At 60.0% G+C, this 13,113-nt stretch overlaps 5 non-coding genes across 5 annotated transcripts; all 5 read left to right on the forward strand.

The window, feature by feature from the left end:
• The first annotated feature begins 824 nt into the window (after positions 1-824).
• LOC142868177 (5S ribosomal RNA) lies at positions 825-943 on the forward strand. The gene has a single exon (XR_012917262.1). It is a non-coding gene; the product is annotated as a 5S ribosomal RNA (ribosomal RNA).
• A 2,498-nt stretch (positions 944-3,441) lies between these two features.
• On the forward strand, positions 3,442-3,560 carry LOC142868188 (5S ribosomal RNA). The gene has a single exon (XR_012917273.1). It is a non-coding gene; the product is annotated as a 5S ribosomal RNA (ribosomal RNA).
• A 2,499-nt stretch (positions 3,561-6,059) lies between these two features.
• On the forward strand, positions 6,060-6,178 carry LOC142868199 (5S ribosomal RNA). The gene has a single exon (XR_012917284.1). It is a non-coding gene; the product is annotated as a 5S ribosomal RNA (ribosomal RNA).
• Positions 6,179-8,679: 2,501 nt separating this feature from the next.
• Positions 8,680-8,798, forward strand: LOC142868210 (5S ribosomal RNA). Its single transcript, XR_012917295.1, has one exon. It is a non-coding gene; the product is annotated as a 5S ribosomal RNA (ribosomal RNA).
• Positions 8,799-11,301: 2,503 nt separating this feature from the next.
• LOC142868221 (5S ribosomal RNA) lies at positions 11,302-11,420 on the forward strand. The gene has a single exon (XR_012917306.1). It is a non-coding gene; the product is annotated as a 5S ribosomal RNA (ribosomal RNA).
• The last annotated feature ends 1,693 nt before the right edge of the window (positions 11,421-13,113 follow it).

The following is a 13,113-nucleotide window of genomic DNA, read 5'->3' on the forward strand; positions in this document are numbered from 1 at the left end:
GGAACGTCTTTACGGTGCCTTCCTTAGTGAAATGACCCTCAATGAAGCTGGAACCAAATCTCTAATCGCCCAGTTTTAGCAAGTCCACACCCCAGGGTGGTTGGGGTCCAATCCGGCCCCGGCCAGGCCCAGGCCCCTTGGACTGGGCCACAGGAGGACACAGAGTAGGGTCCCGGCCCCCACGGTAGCGGTGCCGGCAGTTCTGCAACGGCTTGGGGGGTTTCCAGAGGTAGGAGATGGAGGGGACTGATTTCTCCAGCGCCCCCCAAAACACCCCACCCATGGCACACATCCCGAGAGACGCCCCTACACTCGCTCCCCTCCCCTATGCGCTGTGCCCCAGCCCTGGTCCGGGGCGGATAGGCGGCAGCCCACACGCAGGGCGGGGGCGCAGCTGAAAGGGGTTGTGCTGGAGGGCGGCCCCTGGGGCCAAAGGCGACCGCCCGCGCATGCGCAGTCAGCAGCGGCGCACTGGGGTTGGGGGCGGGTAGGTGAGGGAGGCGAGGCCAGGAGAGGGGGGCGGCTGGAGGTCTCCACCTTGGCGGGTCCAGCCGTGGAGGCTGGAGGCGCATCTGGTGTGTGTGTGTGTGAGTGTGTGTGTGTGTGTGTGTGTTGTGTGTGTGTGAAGACAGCCCCCCACCCCGCCGAGCCCACCACGCCCCGCACCCCAGTCCCGTGGAGACCTCGGGACCCGGCCAGCGAACTCAACAAGCCCGGCCCGGCCCCGAGTGGGTCAGCGCCGGCGCGGGGCCTGGGGCGGGAGGAGGCGCGGGGAAGCGCAGAGACGCTCGGCTTCTTGAGCGGGGGCTGGGGCGCCCTCCGCTGTCTACGGCCACACCACCCTGAACGCGCCCGATCTCGTCTGATCTCGGAAGCTAAGCAGGGTCGGGCCTGGTTAGTACTTGGATGGGAGACCGCCTGGGAATACCGGGTGCCGTAGGCTTTTTTTTTTTTTGCCTCTTGTTCTGTCCCCATTCGGAGAGCGCGGCGGCAGTCGGGGGGGGGGGTGTCACCCCCACCCTCAGCGCCCGCCGCGGTGCCTGGCGCCCCAGCCCGCTCCGTGGGGCCTCCTCTTGCCCCAAGCCGCAGCACCGCCGCCACGCGGCAGCAGGCGTGGCACCTGGACTGTCGGGTCTCAGACCAAGGGTCTGGTCTGTGGGAACCGACACGCTGGAGGAAACCTTGAGAGTCTGAGAGGGGAGGGAGTTGCAGAAGAAGGCCGGGATGTCATTTTGAGGGAGTTGTGACCAGAACTCGTCCCGTTGATTTTGGCGTTCTATGGGCTACACGTAGGAATCTTTGGTGGTGGCACCGGATGTTGGGGGATGCACAGTCACACCCAGACGTGCTCGACAGGCCTCCTTTTACTTTTCTTTTCGGAGTCATTTTTTTTTTTTTTTAAATGCCTCTTGGCCGGGCGTGCTGGCTCACACCTGTAATCCTAGCACTCTGGGAGGCCGAGGTGGGCGGATTGCTCGAGGTCAGGAGTTCGAAACCAGCCTGAGCAAGAGCGAGACCCCATCTCTACTATAAATAGAAAGAAATTAATTGGCCAACTAATAGATATAGAAAAAAATTAGCCGGGCATGGTGGCGCATGCCTGTAGTCCCAGCTACTTGGGAGGCTGAGGCAGCAGGATTGCTTGAGCCCAGGAGATTGAGGTTGCTGTGATCTAGGCTGACGCCATGGCACTCACTCTAGCCAGGGCAACAAAGGGAGACTCTGTCTCCAAAAAAAAAAAAAAAAAAAAAACATGCCTCTTACCTCGATTATTGCATTTTCTTTTCTCTCTCTTTTCAAGCAGATTATGGGAGTACAAGTGTTAGGGTTCCATGTATTGCCCGTGCCCCCCTCCCCCCTGTTGTCTTCTTCATTTATCTCTCATGCTTTAGCAGCGTATGGTGGGGGTCCCAATGTTAAGGTCAGGTACATTGCCCTCTCCCCGCCTCCCCCCTCTGGTCAGAGCTTCAAGTGCGCCCATCCCCCAGTCGGTGCGCACCCACCCCATTCCTAATGGGTGTGGATGCCCATCCCCTCCCCCCACCCGCCCGACCCCCACCCGATGAAGGTGATTCCTCTACGTCCACTCAGGTGTCCATGGGTTCCTACCAATTTGCCGGTGAGCACGCGCACGTGGTGCTCCTGTGTCCATTCTTGGGATACTTGGCTTACTGGAACGGGTTCCAGCTCCGGCCAGGAGAACACGGGAGGTGCCCTCTCACCGCCGTTTCTCACAGCCGAATAGCACTCCGTGGTGTCCACGCGCCACATTTTATTAATCCACTCGTGGATCGATGGGCACTCGGGTCGCTTCCACATCTTTGCAATTGTGAATTGTGCCGCCACAGACACCCGAGCGCAGGTGTCTTCTGCGTAGGCTGCGGGCCTGGCTCTTCTGAATGCCGCTAGCTCGCGACCCACGGGTGAATCTGGTCAGGGAACTTGCCCTAAGGAGCAGACTCTGATCCGGGCGGGCTACCGGTGTCTCTGTTTGCTCGTTTCTTTCTTCCGTTTCGGGAAAGGCTTCCTTGCTGGGTGTGGAAATCTCCTATGCCTTTCCTCGCCTCTTCTGTCAGCTTTAAAATTCTCTTTCAGTTGCCACCCTCACAAACGTCTTAGGAACGTCTTTACGGTGCCTTCCTTAGTGAAATGACCCTCAATGAAGCTGGAACCAAATCTCTAATCGCCCAGTTTTAGCAAGTCCACACCCCAGGGTGGTTGGGGTCCAATCCGGCCCCGGCCAGGCCCAGGCCCCTTGGACTGGGCCACAGGAGGACACAGAGTAGGGTCCCGGCCCCCACGGTAGCGGTGCCGGCAGTTCTGCAACGGCTTGGGGGGTTTCCAGAGGTAGGAGATGGAGGGGACTGATTTCTCCAGCGCCCCCCAAAACACCCCACCCATGGCACACATCCCGAGAGACGCCCCTACACTCGCTCCCCTCCCCTATGCGCTGTGCCCCAGCCCTGGTCCGGGGCGGATAGGCGGCAGCCCACACGCAGGGCGGGGGCGCAGCTGAAAGGGGTTGTGCTGGAGGGCGGCCCCTGGGGCCAAAGGCGACCGCCCGCGCATGCGCAGTCAGCAGCGGCGCACTGGGGTTGGGGGCGGGTAGGTGAGGGAGGCGAGGCCAGGAGAGGGGGGCGGCTGGAGGTCTCCACCTTGGCGGGTCCAGCCGTGGAGGCTGGAGGCGCATCTGGTGTGTGTGTGTGTGAGTGTGTGTGTGTGTGTGTGTGTTGTGTGTGTGTGAAGACAGCCCCCCACCCCGCCGAGCCCACCACGCCCCGCACCCCAGTCCCGTGGAGACCTCGGGACCCGGCCAGCGAACTCAACAAGCCCGGCCCGGCCCCGAGTGGGTCAGCGCCGGCGCGGGGCCTGGGGCGGGAGGAGGCGCGGGGAAGCGCAGAGACGCTCGGCTTCTTGAGCGGGGCTGGGGCGCCCTCCGCTGTCTACGGCCACACCACCCTGAACGCGCCCGATCTCGTCTGATCTCGGAAGCTAAGCAGGGTCGGGCCTGGTTAGTACTTGGATGGGAGACCGCCTGGGAATACCGGGTGCCGTAGGCTTCTTTTTTTTTGCCTCTTGTTCTGTCCCCATTCGGAGAGCGCGGCGGCAGTCGGGGGGGGGGGTGTCACCCCCACCCTCAGCGCCCGCCCGCGGTGCCTGGCGCCCCAGCCCGCTCCGTGGGGCCTCCTCTTGCCCCAAGCCGCAGCACCGCCGCCACGCGGCAGCAGGCGTGGCACCTGGACTGTCGGGTCTCAGACCAAGGGTCTGGTCTGTGGGAACCGACACGCTGGAGGAAACCTTGAGAGTCTGAGAGGGGAGGGAGTTGCAGAAGAAGGCCGGGATGTCATTTTGAGGGAGTTGTGACCAGAACTCGTCCCGTTGATTTTGGCGTTCTATGGGCTACACGTAGGAATCTTTGGTGGTGGCACCGGATGTTGGGGGATGCACAGTCACACCCAGACGTGCTCGACAGGCCTCCTTTTACTTTTCTTTTCGGAGTCATTTTTTTTTTTTTTTAAATGCCTCTTGGCCGGGCGTGCTGGCTCACACCTGTAATCCTAGCACTCTGGGAGGCCGAGGTGGGCGGATTGCTCGAGGTCAGGAGTTCGAAACCAGCCTGAGCAAGAGCGAGACCCCATCTCTACTATAAATAGAAAGAAATTAATTGGCCAACTAATAGATATAGAAAAAAATTAGCCGGGCATGGTGGCGCATGCCTGTAGTCCCAGCTACTTGGGAGGCTGAGGCAGCAGGATTGCTTGAGCCCAGGAGATTGAGGTTGCTGTGATCTAGGCTGACGCCATGGCACTCACTCTAGCCAGGGCAACAAAGGGAGACTCTGTCTCCAAAAAAAAAAAAAAAAAAAAAAACATGCCTCTTACCTCGATTATTGCATTTTCTTTTCTCTCTCTTTTCAAGCAGATTATGGGAGTACAAGTGTTAGGGTTCCATGTATTGCCCGTGCCCCCCTCCCCCCTGTTGTCTTCTTCATTTATCTCTCATGCTTTAGCAGCGTATGGTGGGGGTCCCAATGTTAAGGTCAGGTACATTGCCCTCTCCCCGCCTCCCCCCTCTGGTCAGAGCTTCAAGTGCGCCCATCCCCCAGTCGGTGCGCACCCACCCCATTCCTAATGGGTGTGGATGCCCATCCCCTCCCCCCACCCGCCCGACCCCCACCCGATGAAGGTGATTCCTCTACGTCCACTCAGGTGTCCATGGGTTCCTACCAATTTGCCGGTGAGCACGCGCACGTGGTGCTCCTGTGTCCATTCTTGGGATACTTGGCTTACTGGAACGGGTTCCAGCTCCGGCCAGGAGAACACGGGAGGTGCCCTCTCACCGCCGTTTCTCACAGCCGAATAGCACTCCGTGGTGTCCACGCGCCACATTTTATTAATCCACTCGTGGATCGATGGGCACTCGGGTCGCTTCCACATCTTTGCAATTGTGAATTGTGCCGCCACAGACACCCGAGCGCAGGTGTCTTCTGCGTAGGCTGCGGGCCTGGCTCTTCTGAATGCCGCTAGCTCGCGACCCACGGGTGAATCTGGTCAGGGAACTTGCCCTAAGGAGCAGACTCTGATCCGGGCGGGCTACCGGTGTCTCTGTTTGCTCGTTTCTTTCTTCCGTTTCGGGAAAGGCTTCCTTGCTGGGTGTGGAAATCTCCTATGCCTTTCCTCGCCTCTTCTGTCAGCTTTAAAATTCTCTTTCAGTTGCCACCCTCACAAACGTCTTAGGAACGTCTTTACGGTGCCTTCCTTAGTGAAATGACCCTCAATGAAGCTGGAACCAAATCTCTAATCGCCCAGTTTTAGCAAGTCCACACCCCAGGGTGGTTGGGGTCCAATCCGGCCCCGGCCAGGCCCAGGCCCCTTGGACTGGGCCACAGGAGGACACAGAGTAGGGTCCCGGCCCCCACGGTAGCGGTGCCGGCAGTTCTGCAACGGCTTGGGGGGTTTCCAGAGGTAGGAGATGGAGGGGACTGATTTCTCCAGCGCCCCCCAAAACACCCCACCCATGGCACACATCCCGAGAGACGCCCCTACACTCGCTCCCCTCCCCTATGCGCTGTGCCCCAGCCCTGGTCCGGGGCGGATAGGCGGCAGCCCACACGCAGGGCGGGGGCGCAGCTGAAAGGGGTTGTGCTGGAGGGCGGCCCCTGGGGCCAAAGGCGACCGCCCGCGCATGCGCAGTCAGCAGCGGCGCACTGGGGTTGGGGGCGGGTAGGTGAGGGAGGCGAGGCCAGGAGAGGGGGGCGGCTGGAGGTCTCCACCTTGGCGGGTCCAGCCGTGGAGGCTGGAGGCGCATCTGGTGTGTGTGTGTGTGAGTGTGTGTGTGTGTGTGTGTGTTGTGTGTGTGTGAAGACAGCCCCCCACCCCGCCGAGCCCACCACGCCCCGCACCCCAGTCCCGTGGAGACCTCGGGACCCGGCCAGCGAACTCAACAAGCCCGGCCCGGCCCCGAGTGGGTCAGCGCCGGCGCGGGGCCTGGGGCGGGAGGAGGCGCGGGGAAGCGCAGAGACGCTCGGCTTCTTGAGCGGGGCTGGGGCGCCCTCCGCTGTCTACGGCCACACCACCCTGAACGCGCCCGATCTCGTCTGATCTCGGAAGCTAAGCAGGGTCGGGCCTGGTTAGTACTTGGATGGGAGACCGCCTGGGAATACCGGGTGCCGTAGGCTTTTTTTTTTTTTGCCTCTTGTTCTGTCCCCATTCGGAGAGCGCGGCGGCAGTCGGGGGGGGGGGTGTCACCCCCACCCTCAGCGCCCGCCGCGGTGCCTGGCGCCCCAGCCCGCTCCGTGGGGCCTCCTCTTGCCCCAAGCCGCAGCACCGCCGCCACGCGGCAGCAGGCGTGGCACCTGGACTGTCGGGTCTCAGACCAAGGGTCTGGTCTGTGGGAACCGACACGCTGGAGGAAACCTTGAGAGTCTGAGAGGGGAGGGAGTTGCAGAAGAAGGCCGGGATGTCATTTTGAGGGAGTTGTGACCAGAACTCGTCCCGTTGATTTTGGCGTTCTATGGGCTACACGTAGGAATCTTTGGTGGTGGCACCGGATGTTGGGGGATGCACAGTCACACCCAGACGTGCTCGACAGGCCTCCTTTTACTTTTCTTTTCGGAGTCATTTTTTTTTTTTTTTAAATGCCTCTTGGCCGGGCGTGCTGGCTCACACCTGTAATCCTAGCACTCTGGGAGGCCGAGGTGGGCGGATTGCTCGAGGTCAGGAGTTCGAAACCAGCCTGAGCAAGAGCGAGACCCCATCTCTACTATAAATAGAAAGAAATTAATTGGCCAACTAATAGATATAGAAAAAAATTAGCCGGGCATGGTGGCGCATGCCTGTAGTCCCAGCTACTTGGGAGGCTGAGGCAGCAGGATTGCTTGAGCCCAGGAGATTGAGGTTGCTGTGATCTAGGCTGACGCCATGGCACTCACTCTAGCCAGGGCAACAAAGGGAGACTCTGTCTCCAAAAAAAAAAAAAAAAAAAAAAACATGCCTCTTACCTCGATTATTGCATTTTCTTTTCTCTCTCTTTTCAAGCAGATTATGGGAGTACAAGTGTTAGGGTTCCATGTATTGCCCGTGCCCCCCTCCCCCCTGTTGTCTTCTTCATTTATCTCTCATGCTTTAGCAGCGTATGGTGGGGGTCCCAATGTTAAGGTCAGGTACATTGCCCTCTCCCCGCCTCCCCCCTCTGGTCAGAGCTTCAAGTGCGCCCATCCCCCAGTCGGTGCGCACCCACCCCATTCCTAATGGGTGTGGATGCCCATCCCCTCCCCCCACCCGCCCGACCCCCACCCGATGAAGGTGATTCCTCTACGTCCACTCAGGTGTCCATGGGTTCCTACCAATTTGCCGGTGAGCACGCGCACGTGGTGCTCCTGTGTCCATTCTTGGGATACTTGGCTTACTGGAACGGGTTCCAGCTCCGGCCAGGAGAACACGGGAGGTGCCCTCTCACCGCCGTTTCTCACAGCCGAATAGCACTCCGTGGTGTCCACGCGCCACATTTTATTAATCCACTCGTGGATCGATGGGCACTCGGGTCGCTTCCACATCTTTGCAATTGTGAATTGTGCCGCCACAGACACCCGAGCGCAGGTGTCTTCTGCGTAGGCTGCGGGCCTGGCTCTTCTGAATGCCGCTAGCTCGCGACCCACGGGTGAATCTGGTCAGGGAACTTGCCCTAAGGAGCAGACTCTGATCCGGGCGGGCTACCGGTGTCTCTGTTTGCTCGTTTCTTTCTTCCGTTTCGGGAAAGGCTTCCTTGCTGGGTGTGGAAATCTCCTATGCCTTTCCTCGCCTCTTCTGTCAGCTTTAAAATTCTCTTTCAGTTGCCACCCTCACAAACGTCTTAGGAACGTCTTTACGGTGCCTTCCTTAGTGAAATGACCCTCAATGAAGCTGGAACCAAATCTCTAATCGCCCAGTTTTAGCAAGTCCACACCCCAGGGTGGTTGGGGTCCAATCCGGCCCCGGCCAGGCCCAGGCCCCTTGGACTGGGCCACAGGAGGACACAGAGTAGGGTCCCGGCCCCCACGGTAGCGGTGCCGGCAGTTCTGCAACGGCTTGGGGGGTTTCCAGAGGTAGGAGATGGAGGGGACTGATTTCTCCAGCGCCCCCCAAAACACCCCACCCATGGCACACATCCCGAGAGACGCCCCTACACTCGCTCCCCTCCCCTATGCGCTGTGCCCCAGCCCTGGTCCGGGGCGGATAGGCGGCAGCCCACACGCAGGGCGGGGGCGCAGCTGAAAGGGGTTGTGCTGGAGGGCGGCCCCTGGGGCCAAAGGCGACCGCCCGCGCATGCGCAGTCAGCAGCGGCGCACTGGGGTTGGGGGCGGGTAGGTGAGGGAGGCGAGGCCAGGAGAGGGGGGCGGCTGGAGGTCTCCACCTTGGCGGGTCCAGCCGTGGAGGCTGGAGGCGCATCTGGTGTGTGTGTGTGTGAGTGTGTGTGTGTGTGTGTGTGTGTTGTGTGTGTGTGAAGACAGCCCCCCACCCCGCCGAGCCCACCACGCCCCGCACCCCAGTCCCGTGGAGACCTCGGGACCCGGCCAGCGAACTCAACAAGCCCGGCCCGGCCCCGAGTGGGTCAGCGCCGGCGCGGGGCCTGGGGCGGGAGGAGGCGCGGGGAAGCGCAGAGACGCTCGGCTTCTTGAGCGGGGCTGGGGCGCCCTCCGCTGTCTACGGCCACACCACCCTGAACGCGCCCGATCTCGTCTGATCTCGGAAGCTAAGCAGGGTCGGGCCTGGTTAGTACTTGGATGGGAGACCGCCTGGGAATACCGGGTGCCGTAGGCTTCTTTTTTTTTGCCTCTTGTTCTGTCCCCATTCGGAGAGCGCGGCGGCAGTCGGGGGGGGGGGGGGTGTCACCCCCACCCTCAGCGCCCGCCCGCGGTGCCTGGCGCCCCAGCCCGCTCCGTGGGGCCTCCTCTTGCCCCAAGCCGCAGCACCGCCGCCACGCGGCAGCAGGCGTGGCACCTGGACTGTCGGGTCTCAGACCAAGGGTCTGGTCTGTGGGAACCGACACGCTGGAGGAAACCTTGAGAGTCTGAGAGGGGAGGGAGTTGCAGAAGAAGGCCGGGATGTCATTTTGAGGGAGTTGTGACCAGAACTCGTCCCGTTGATTTTGGCGTTCTATGGGCTACACGTAGGAATCTTTGGTGGTGGCACCGGATGTTGGGGGATGCACAGTCACACCCAGACGTGCTCGACAGGCCTCCTTTTACTTTTCTTTTCGGAGTCATTTTTTTTTTTTTTAAAATGCCTCTTGGCCGGGCGTGCTGGCTCACACCTGTAATCCTAGCACTCTGGGAGGCCGAGGTGGGCGGATTGCTCGAGGTCAGGAGTTCGAAACCAGCCTGAGCAAGAGCGAGACCCCATCTCTACTATAAATAGAAAGAAATTAATTGGCCAACTAATAGATATAGAAAAAAATTAGCCGGGCATGGTGGCGCATGCCTGTAGTCCCAGCTACTTGGGAGGCTGAGGCAGCAGGATTGCTTGAGCCCAGGAGATTGAGGTTGCTGTGATCTAGGCTGACGCCATGGCACTCACTCTAGCCAGGGCAACAAAGGGAGACTCTGTCTCCAAAAAAAAAAAAAAAAAAAAAAAACATGCCTCTTACCTCGATTATTGCATTTTCTTTTCTCTCTCTTTTCAAGCAGATTATGGGAGTACAAGTGTTAGGGTTCCATGTATTGCCCGTGCCCCCCTCCCCCCTGTTGTCTTCTTCATTTATCTCTCATGCTTTAGCAGCGTATGGTGGGGGTCCCAATGTTAAGGTCAGGTACATTGCCCTCTCCCCGCCTCCCCCCTCTGGTCAGAGCTTCAAGTGCGCCCATCCCCCAGTCGGTGCGCACCCACCCCATTCCTAATGGGTGTGGATGCCCATCCCCTCCCCCCACCCGCCCGACCCCCACCCGATGAAGGTGATTCCTCTACGTCCACTCAGGTGTCCATGGGTTCCTACCAATTTGCCGGTGAGCACGCGCACGTGGTGCTCCTGTGTCCATTCTTGGGATACTTGGCTTACTGGAACGGGTTCCAGCTCCGGCCAGGAGAACACGGGAGGTGCCCTCTCACCGCCGTTTCTCACAGCCGAATAGCACTCCGTGGTGTCCACGCGCCACATTTTATTAATCCACTCGTGGATCGATGGGCACTCGGGTCGCTTCCACATCTTTGCAATTGTGAATTGTGCCGCCACAGACACCCGAGCGCAGGTGTCTTCTGCGTAGGCTGCGGGCCTGGCTCTTCTGAATGCCGCTAGCTCGCGACCCACGGGTGAATCTGGTCAGGGAACTTGCCCTAAGGAGCAGACTCTGATCCGGGCGGGCTACCGGTGTCTCTGTTTGCTCGTTTCTTTCTTCCGTTTCGGGAAAGGCTTCCTTGCTGGGTGTGGAAATCTCCTATGCCTTTCCTCGCCTCTTCTGTCAGCTTTAAAATTCTCTTTCAGTTGCCACCCTCACAAACGTCTTAGGAACGTCTTTACGGTGCCTTCCTTAGTGAAATGACCCTCAATGAAGCTGGAACCAAATCTCTAATCGCCCAGTTTTAGCAAGTCCACACCCCAGGGTGGTTGGGGTCCAATCCGGCCCCGGCCAGGCCCAGGCCCCTTGGACTGGGCCACAGGAGGACACAGAGTAGGGTCCCGGCCCCCACGGTAGCGGTGCCGGCAGTTCTGCAACGGCTTGGGGGGTTTCCAGAGGTAGGAGATGGAGGGGACTGATTTCTCCAGCGCCCCCCAAAACACCCCACCCATGGCACACATCCCGAGAGACGCCCCTACACTCGCTCCCCTCCCCTATGCGCTGTGCCCCAGCCCTGGTCCGGGGCGGATAGGCGGCAGCCCACACGCAGGGCGGGGGCGCAGCTGAAAGGGGTTGTGCTGGAGGGCGGCCCCTGGGGCCAAAGGCGACCGCCCGCGCATGCGCAGTCAGCAGCGGCGCACTGGGGTTGGGGGCGGGTAGGTGAGGGAGGCGAGGCCAGGAGAGGGGGGCGGCTGGAGGTCTCCACCTTGGCGGGTCCAGCCGTGGAGGCTGGAGGCGCATCTGGTGTGTGTGTGTGTGAGTGTGTGTGTGTGTGTGTGTGTTGTGTGTGTGTGAAGACAGCCCCCCACCCCGCCGAGCCCACCACGCCCCGCACCCCAGTCCCGTGGAGACCTCGGGACCCGGCCAGCGAACTCAACAAGCCCGGCCCGGCCCCGAGTGGGTCAGCGCCGGCGCGGGGCCTGGGGCGGGAGGAGGCGCGGGGAAGCGCAGAGACGCTCGGCTTCTTGAGCGGGGCTGGGGCGCCCTCCGCTGTCTACGGCCACACCACCCTGAACGCGCCCGATCTCGTCTGATCTCGGAAGCTAAGCAGGGTCGGGCCTGGTTAGTACTTGGATGGGAGACCGCCTGGGAATACCGGGTGCCGTAGGCTTCTTTTTTTTTGCCTCTTGTTCTGTCCCCATTCGGAGAGCGCGGCGGCAGTCGGGGGGGGGGGTGTCACCCCCACCCTCAGCGCCCGCCCGCGGTGCCTGGCGCCCCAGCCCGCTCCGTGGGGCCTCCTCTTGCCCCAAGCCGCAGCACCGCCGCCACGCGGCAGCAGGCGTGGCACCTGGACTGTCGGGTCTCAGACCAAGGGTCTGGTCTGTGGGAACCGACACGCTGGAGGAAACCTTGAGAGTCTGAGCGGGGAGGGAGTTGCAGAAGAAGGCCGGGATGTCATTTTGAGGGAGTTGTGACCAGAACTCGTCCCGTTGATTTTGGCGTTCTATGGGCTACACGTAGGAATCTTTGGTGGTGGCACCGGATGTTGGGGGATGCACAGTCACACCCAGACGTGCTCGACAGGCCTCCTTTTACTTTTCTTTTCGGAGTCATTTTTTTTTTTTTTAAAATGCCTCTTGGCCGGGCGTGCTGGCTCACACCTGTAATCCTAGCACTCTGGGAGGCCGAGGTGGGCGGATTGCTCGAGGTCAGGAGTTCGAAACCAGCCTGAGCAAGAGCGAGACCCCATCTCTACTATAAATAGAAAGAAATTAATTGGCCAACTAATAGATATAGAAAAAAATTAGCCGGGCATGGTGGCGCATGCCTGTAGTCCCAGCTACTTGGGAGGCTGAGGCAGCAGGATTGCTTGAGCCCAGGAGATTGAGGTTGCTGTGATCTAGGCTGACGCCATGGCACTCACTCTAGCCAGGGCAACAAAGGGAGACTCTGTCTCCAAAAAAAAAAAAAAAAAAAAAAAAACATGCCTCTTACCTCGATTATTGCATTTTCTTTTCTCTCTCTTTTCAAGCCGATTATGGGAGTACAAGTGTTAGGGTTCCATGTATTGCCCGTGCCCCCCTCCCCCCTGTTGTCTTCTTCATTTATCTCTCATGCTTTAGCAGCGTATGGTGGGGGTCCCAATGTTAAGGTCAGGTACATTGCCCTCTCCCCGCCTCCCCCCTCTGGTCAGAGCTTCAAGTGCGCCCATCCCCCAGTCGGTGCGCACCCACCCCATTCCTAATGGGTGTGGATGCCCATCCCCTCCCCCCACCCGCCCGACCCCCACCCGATGAAGGTGATTCCTCTACGTCCACTCAGGTGTCCATGGGTTCCTACCAATTTGCCGGTGAGCACGCGCACGTGGTGCTCCTGTGTCCATTCTTGGGATACTTGGCTTACTGGAACGGGTTCCAGCTCCGGCCAGGAGAACACGGGAGGTGCCCTCTCACCGCCGTTTCTCACAGCCGAATAGCACTCCGTGGTGTCCACGCGCCACATTTTATTAATCCACTCGTGGATCGATGGGCACTCGGGTCGCTTCCACATCTTTGCAATTGTGAATTGTGCCGCCACAGACACCCGAGCGCAGGTGTCTTCTGCGTAGGCTGCGGGCCTGGCTCTTCTGAATGCCGCTAGCTCGCGACCCACGGGTGAATCTGGTCAGGGAACTTGCCCTAAGGAGCAGACTCTGATCCGGGCGGGCTACCGGTGTCTCTGTTTGCTCGTTTCTTTCTTCCGTTTCGGGAAAGGCTTCCTTGCTGGGTGTGGAAATCTCCTATGCCTTTCCTCGCCTCTTCTGTCAGCTTTAAAATTCTCTTTCAGTTGCCACCCTCACAAACGTCTTAGGAACGTCTTTACGG

The sequence above is a fragment of the Microcebus murinus genome, unplaced genomic scaffold (assembly GCF_040939455.1).
Source record: "Microcebus murinus isolate Inina unplaced genomic scaffold, M.murinus_Inina_mat1.0 scaf028_hap2_Mmur4.0, whole genome shotgun sequence".
In the NCBI taxonomy this organism is placed as follows: domain Eukaryota; kingdom Metazoa; phylum Chordata; class Mammalia; order Primates; family Cheirogaleidae; genus Microcebus; species Microcebus murinus.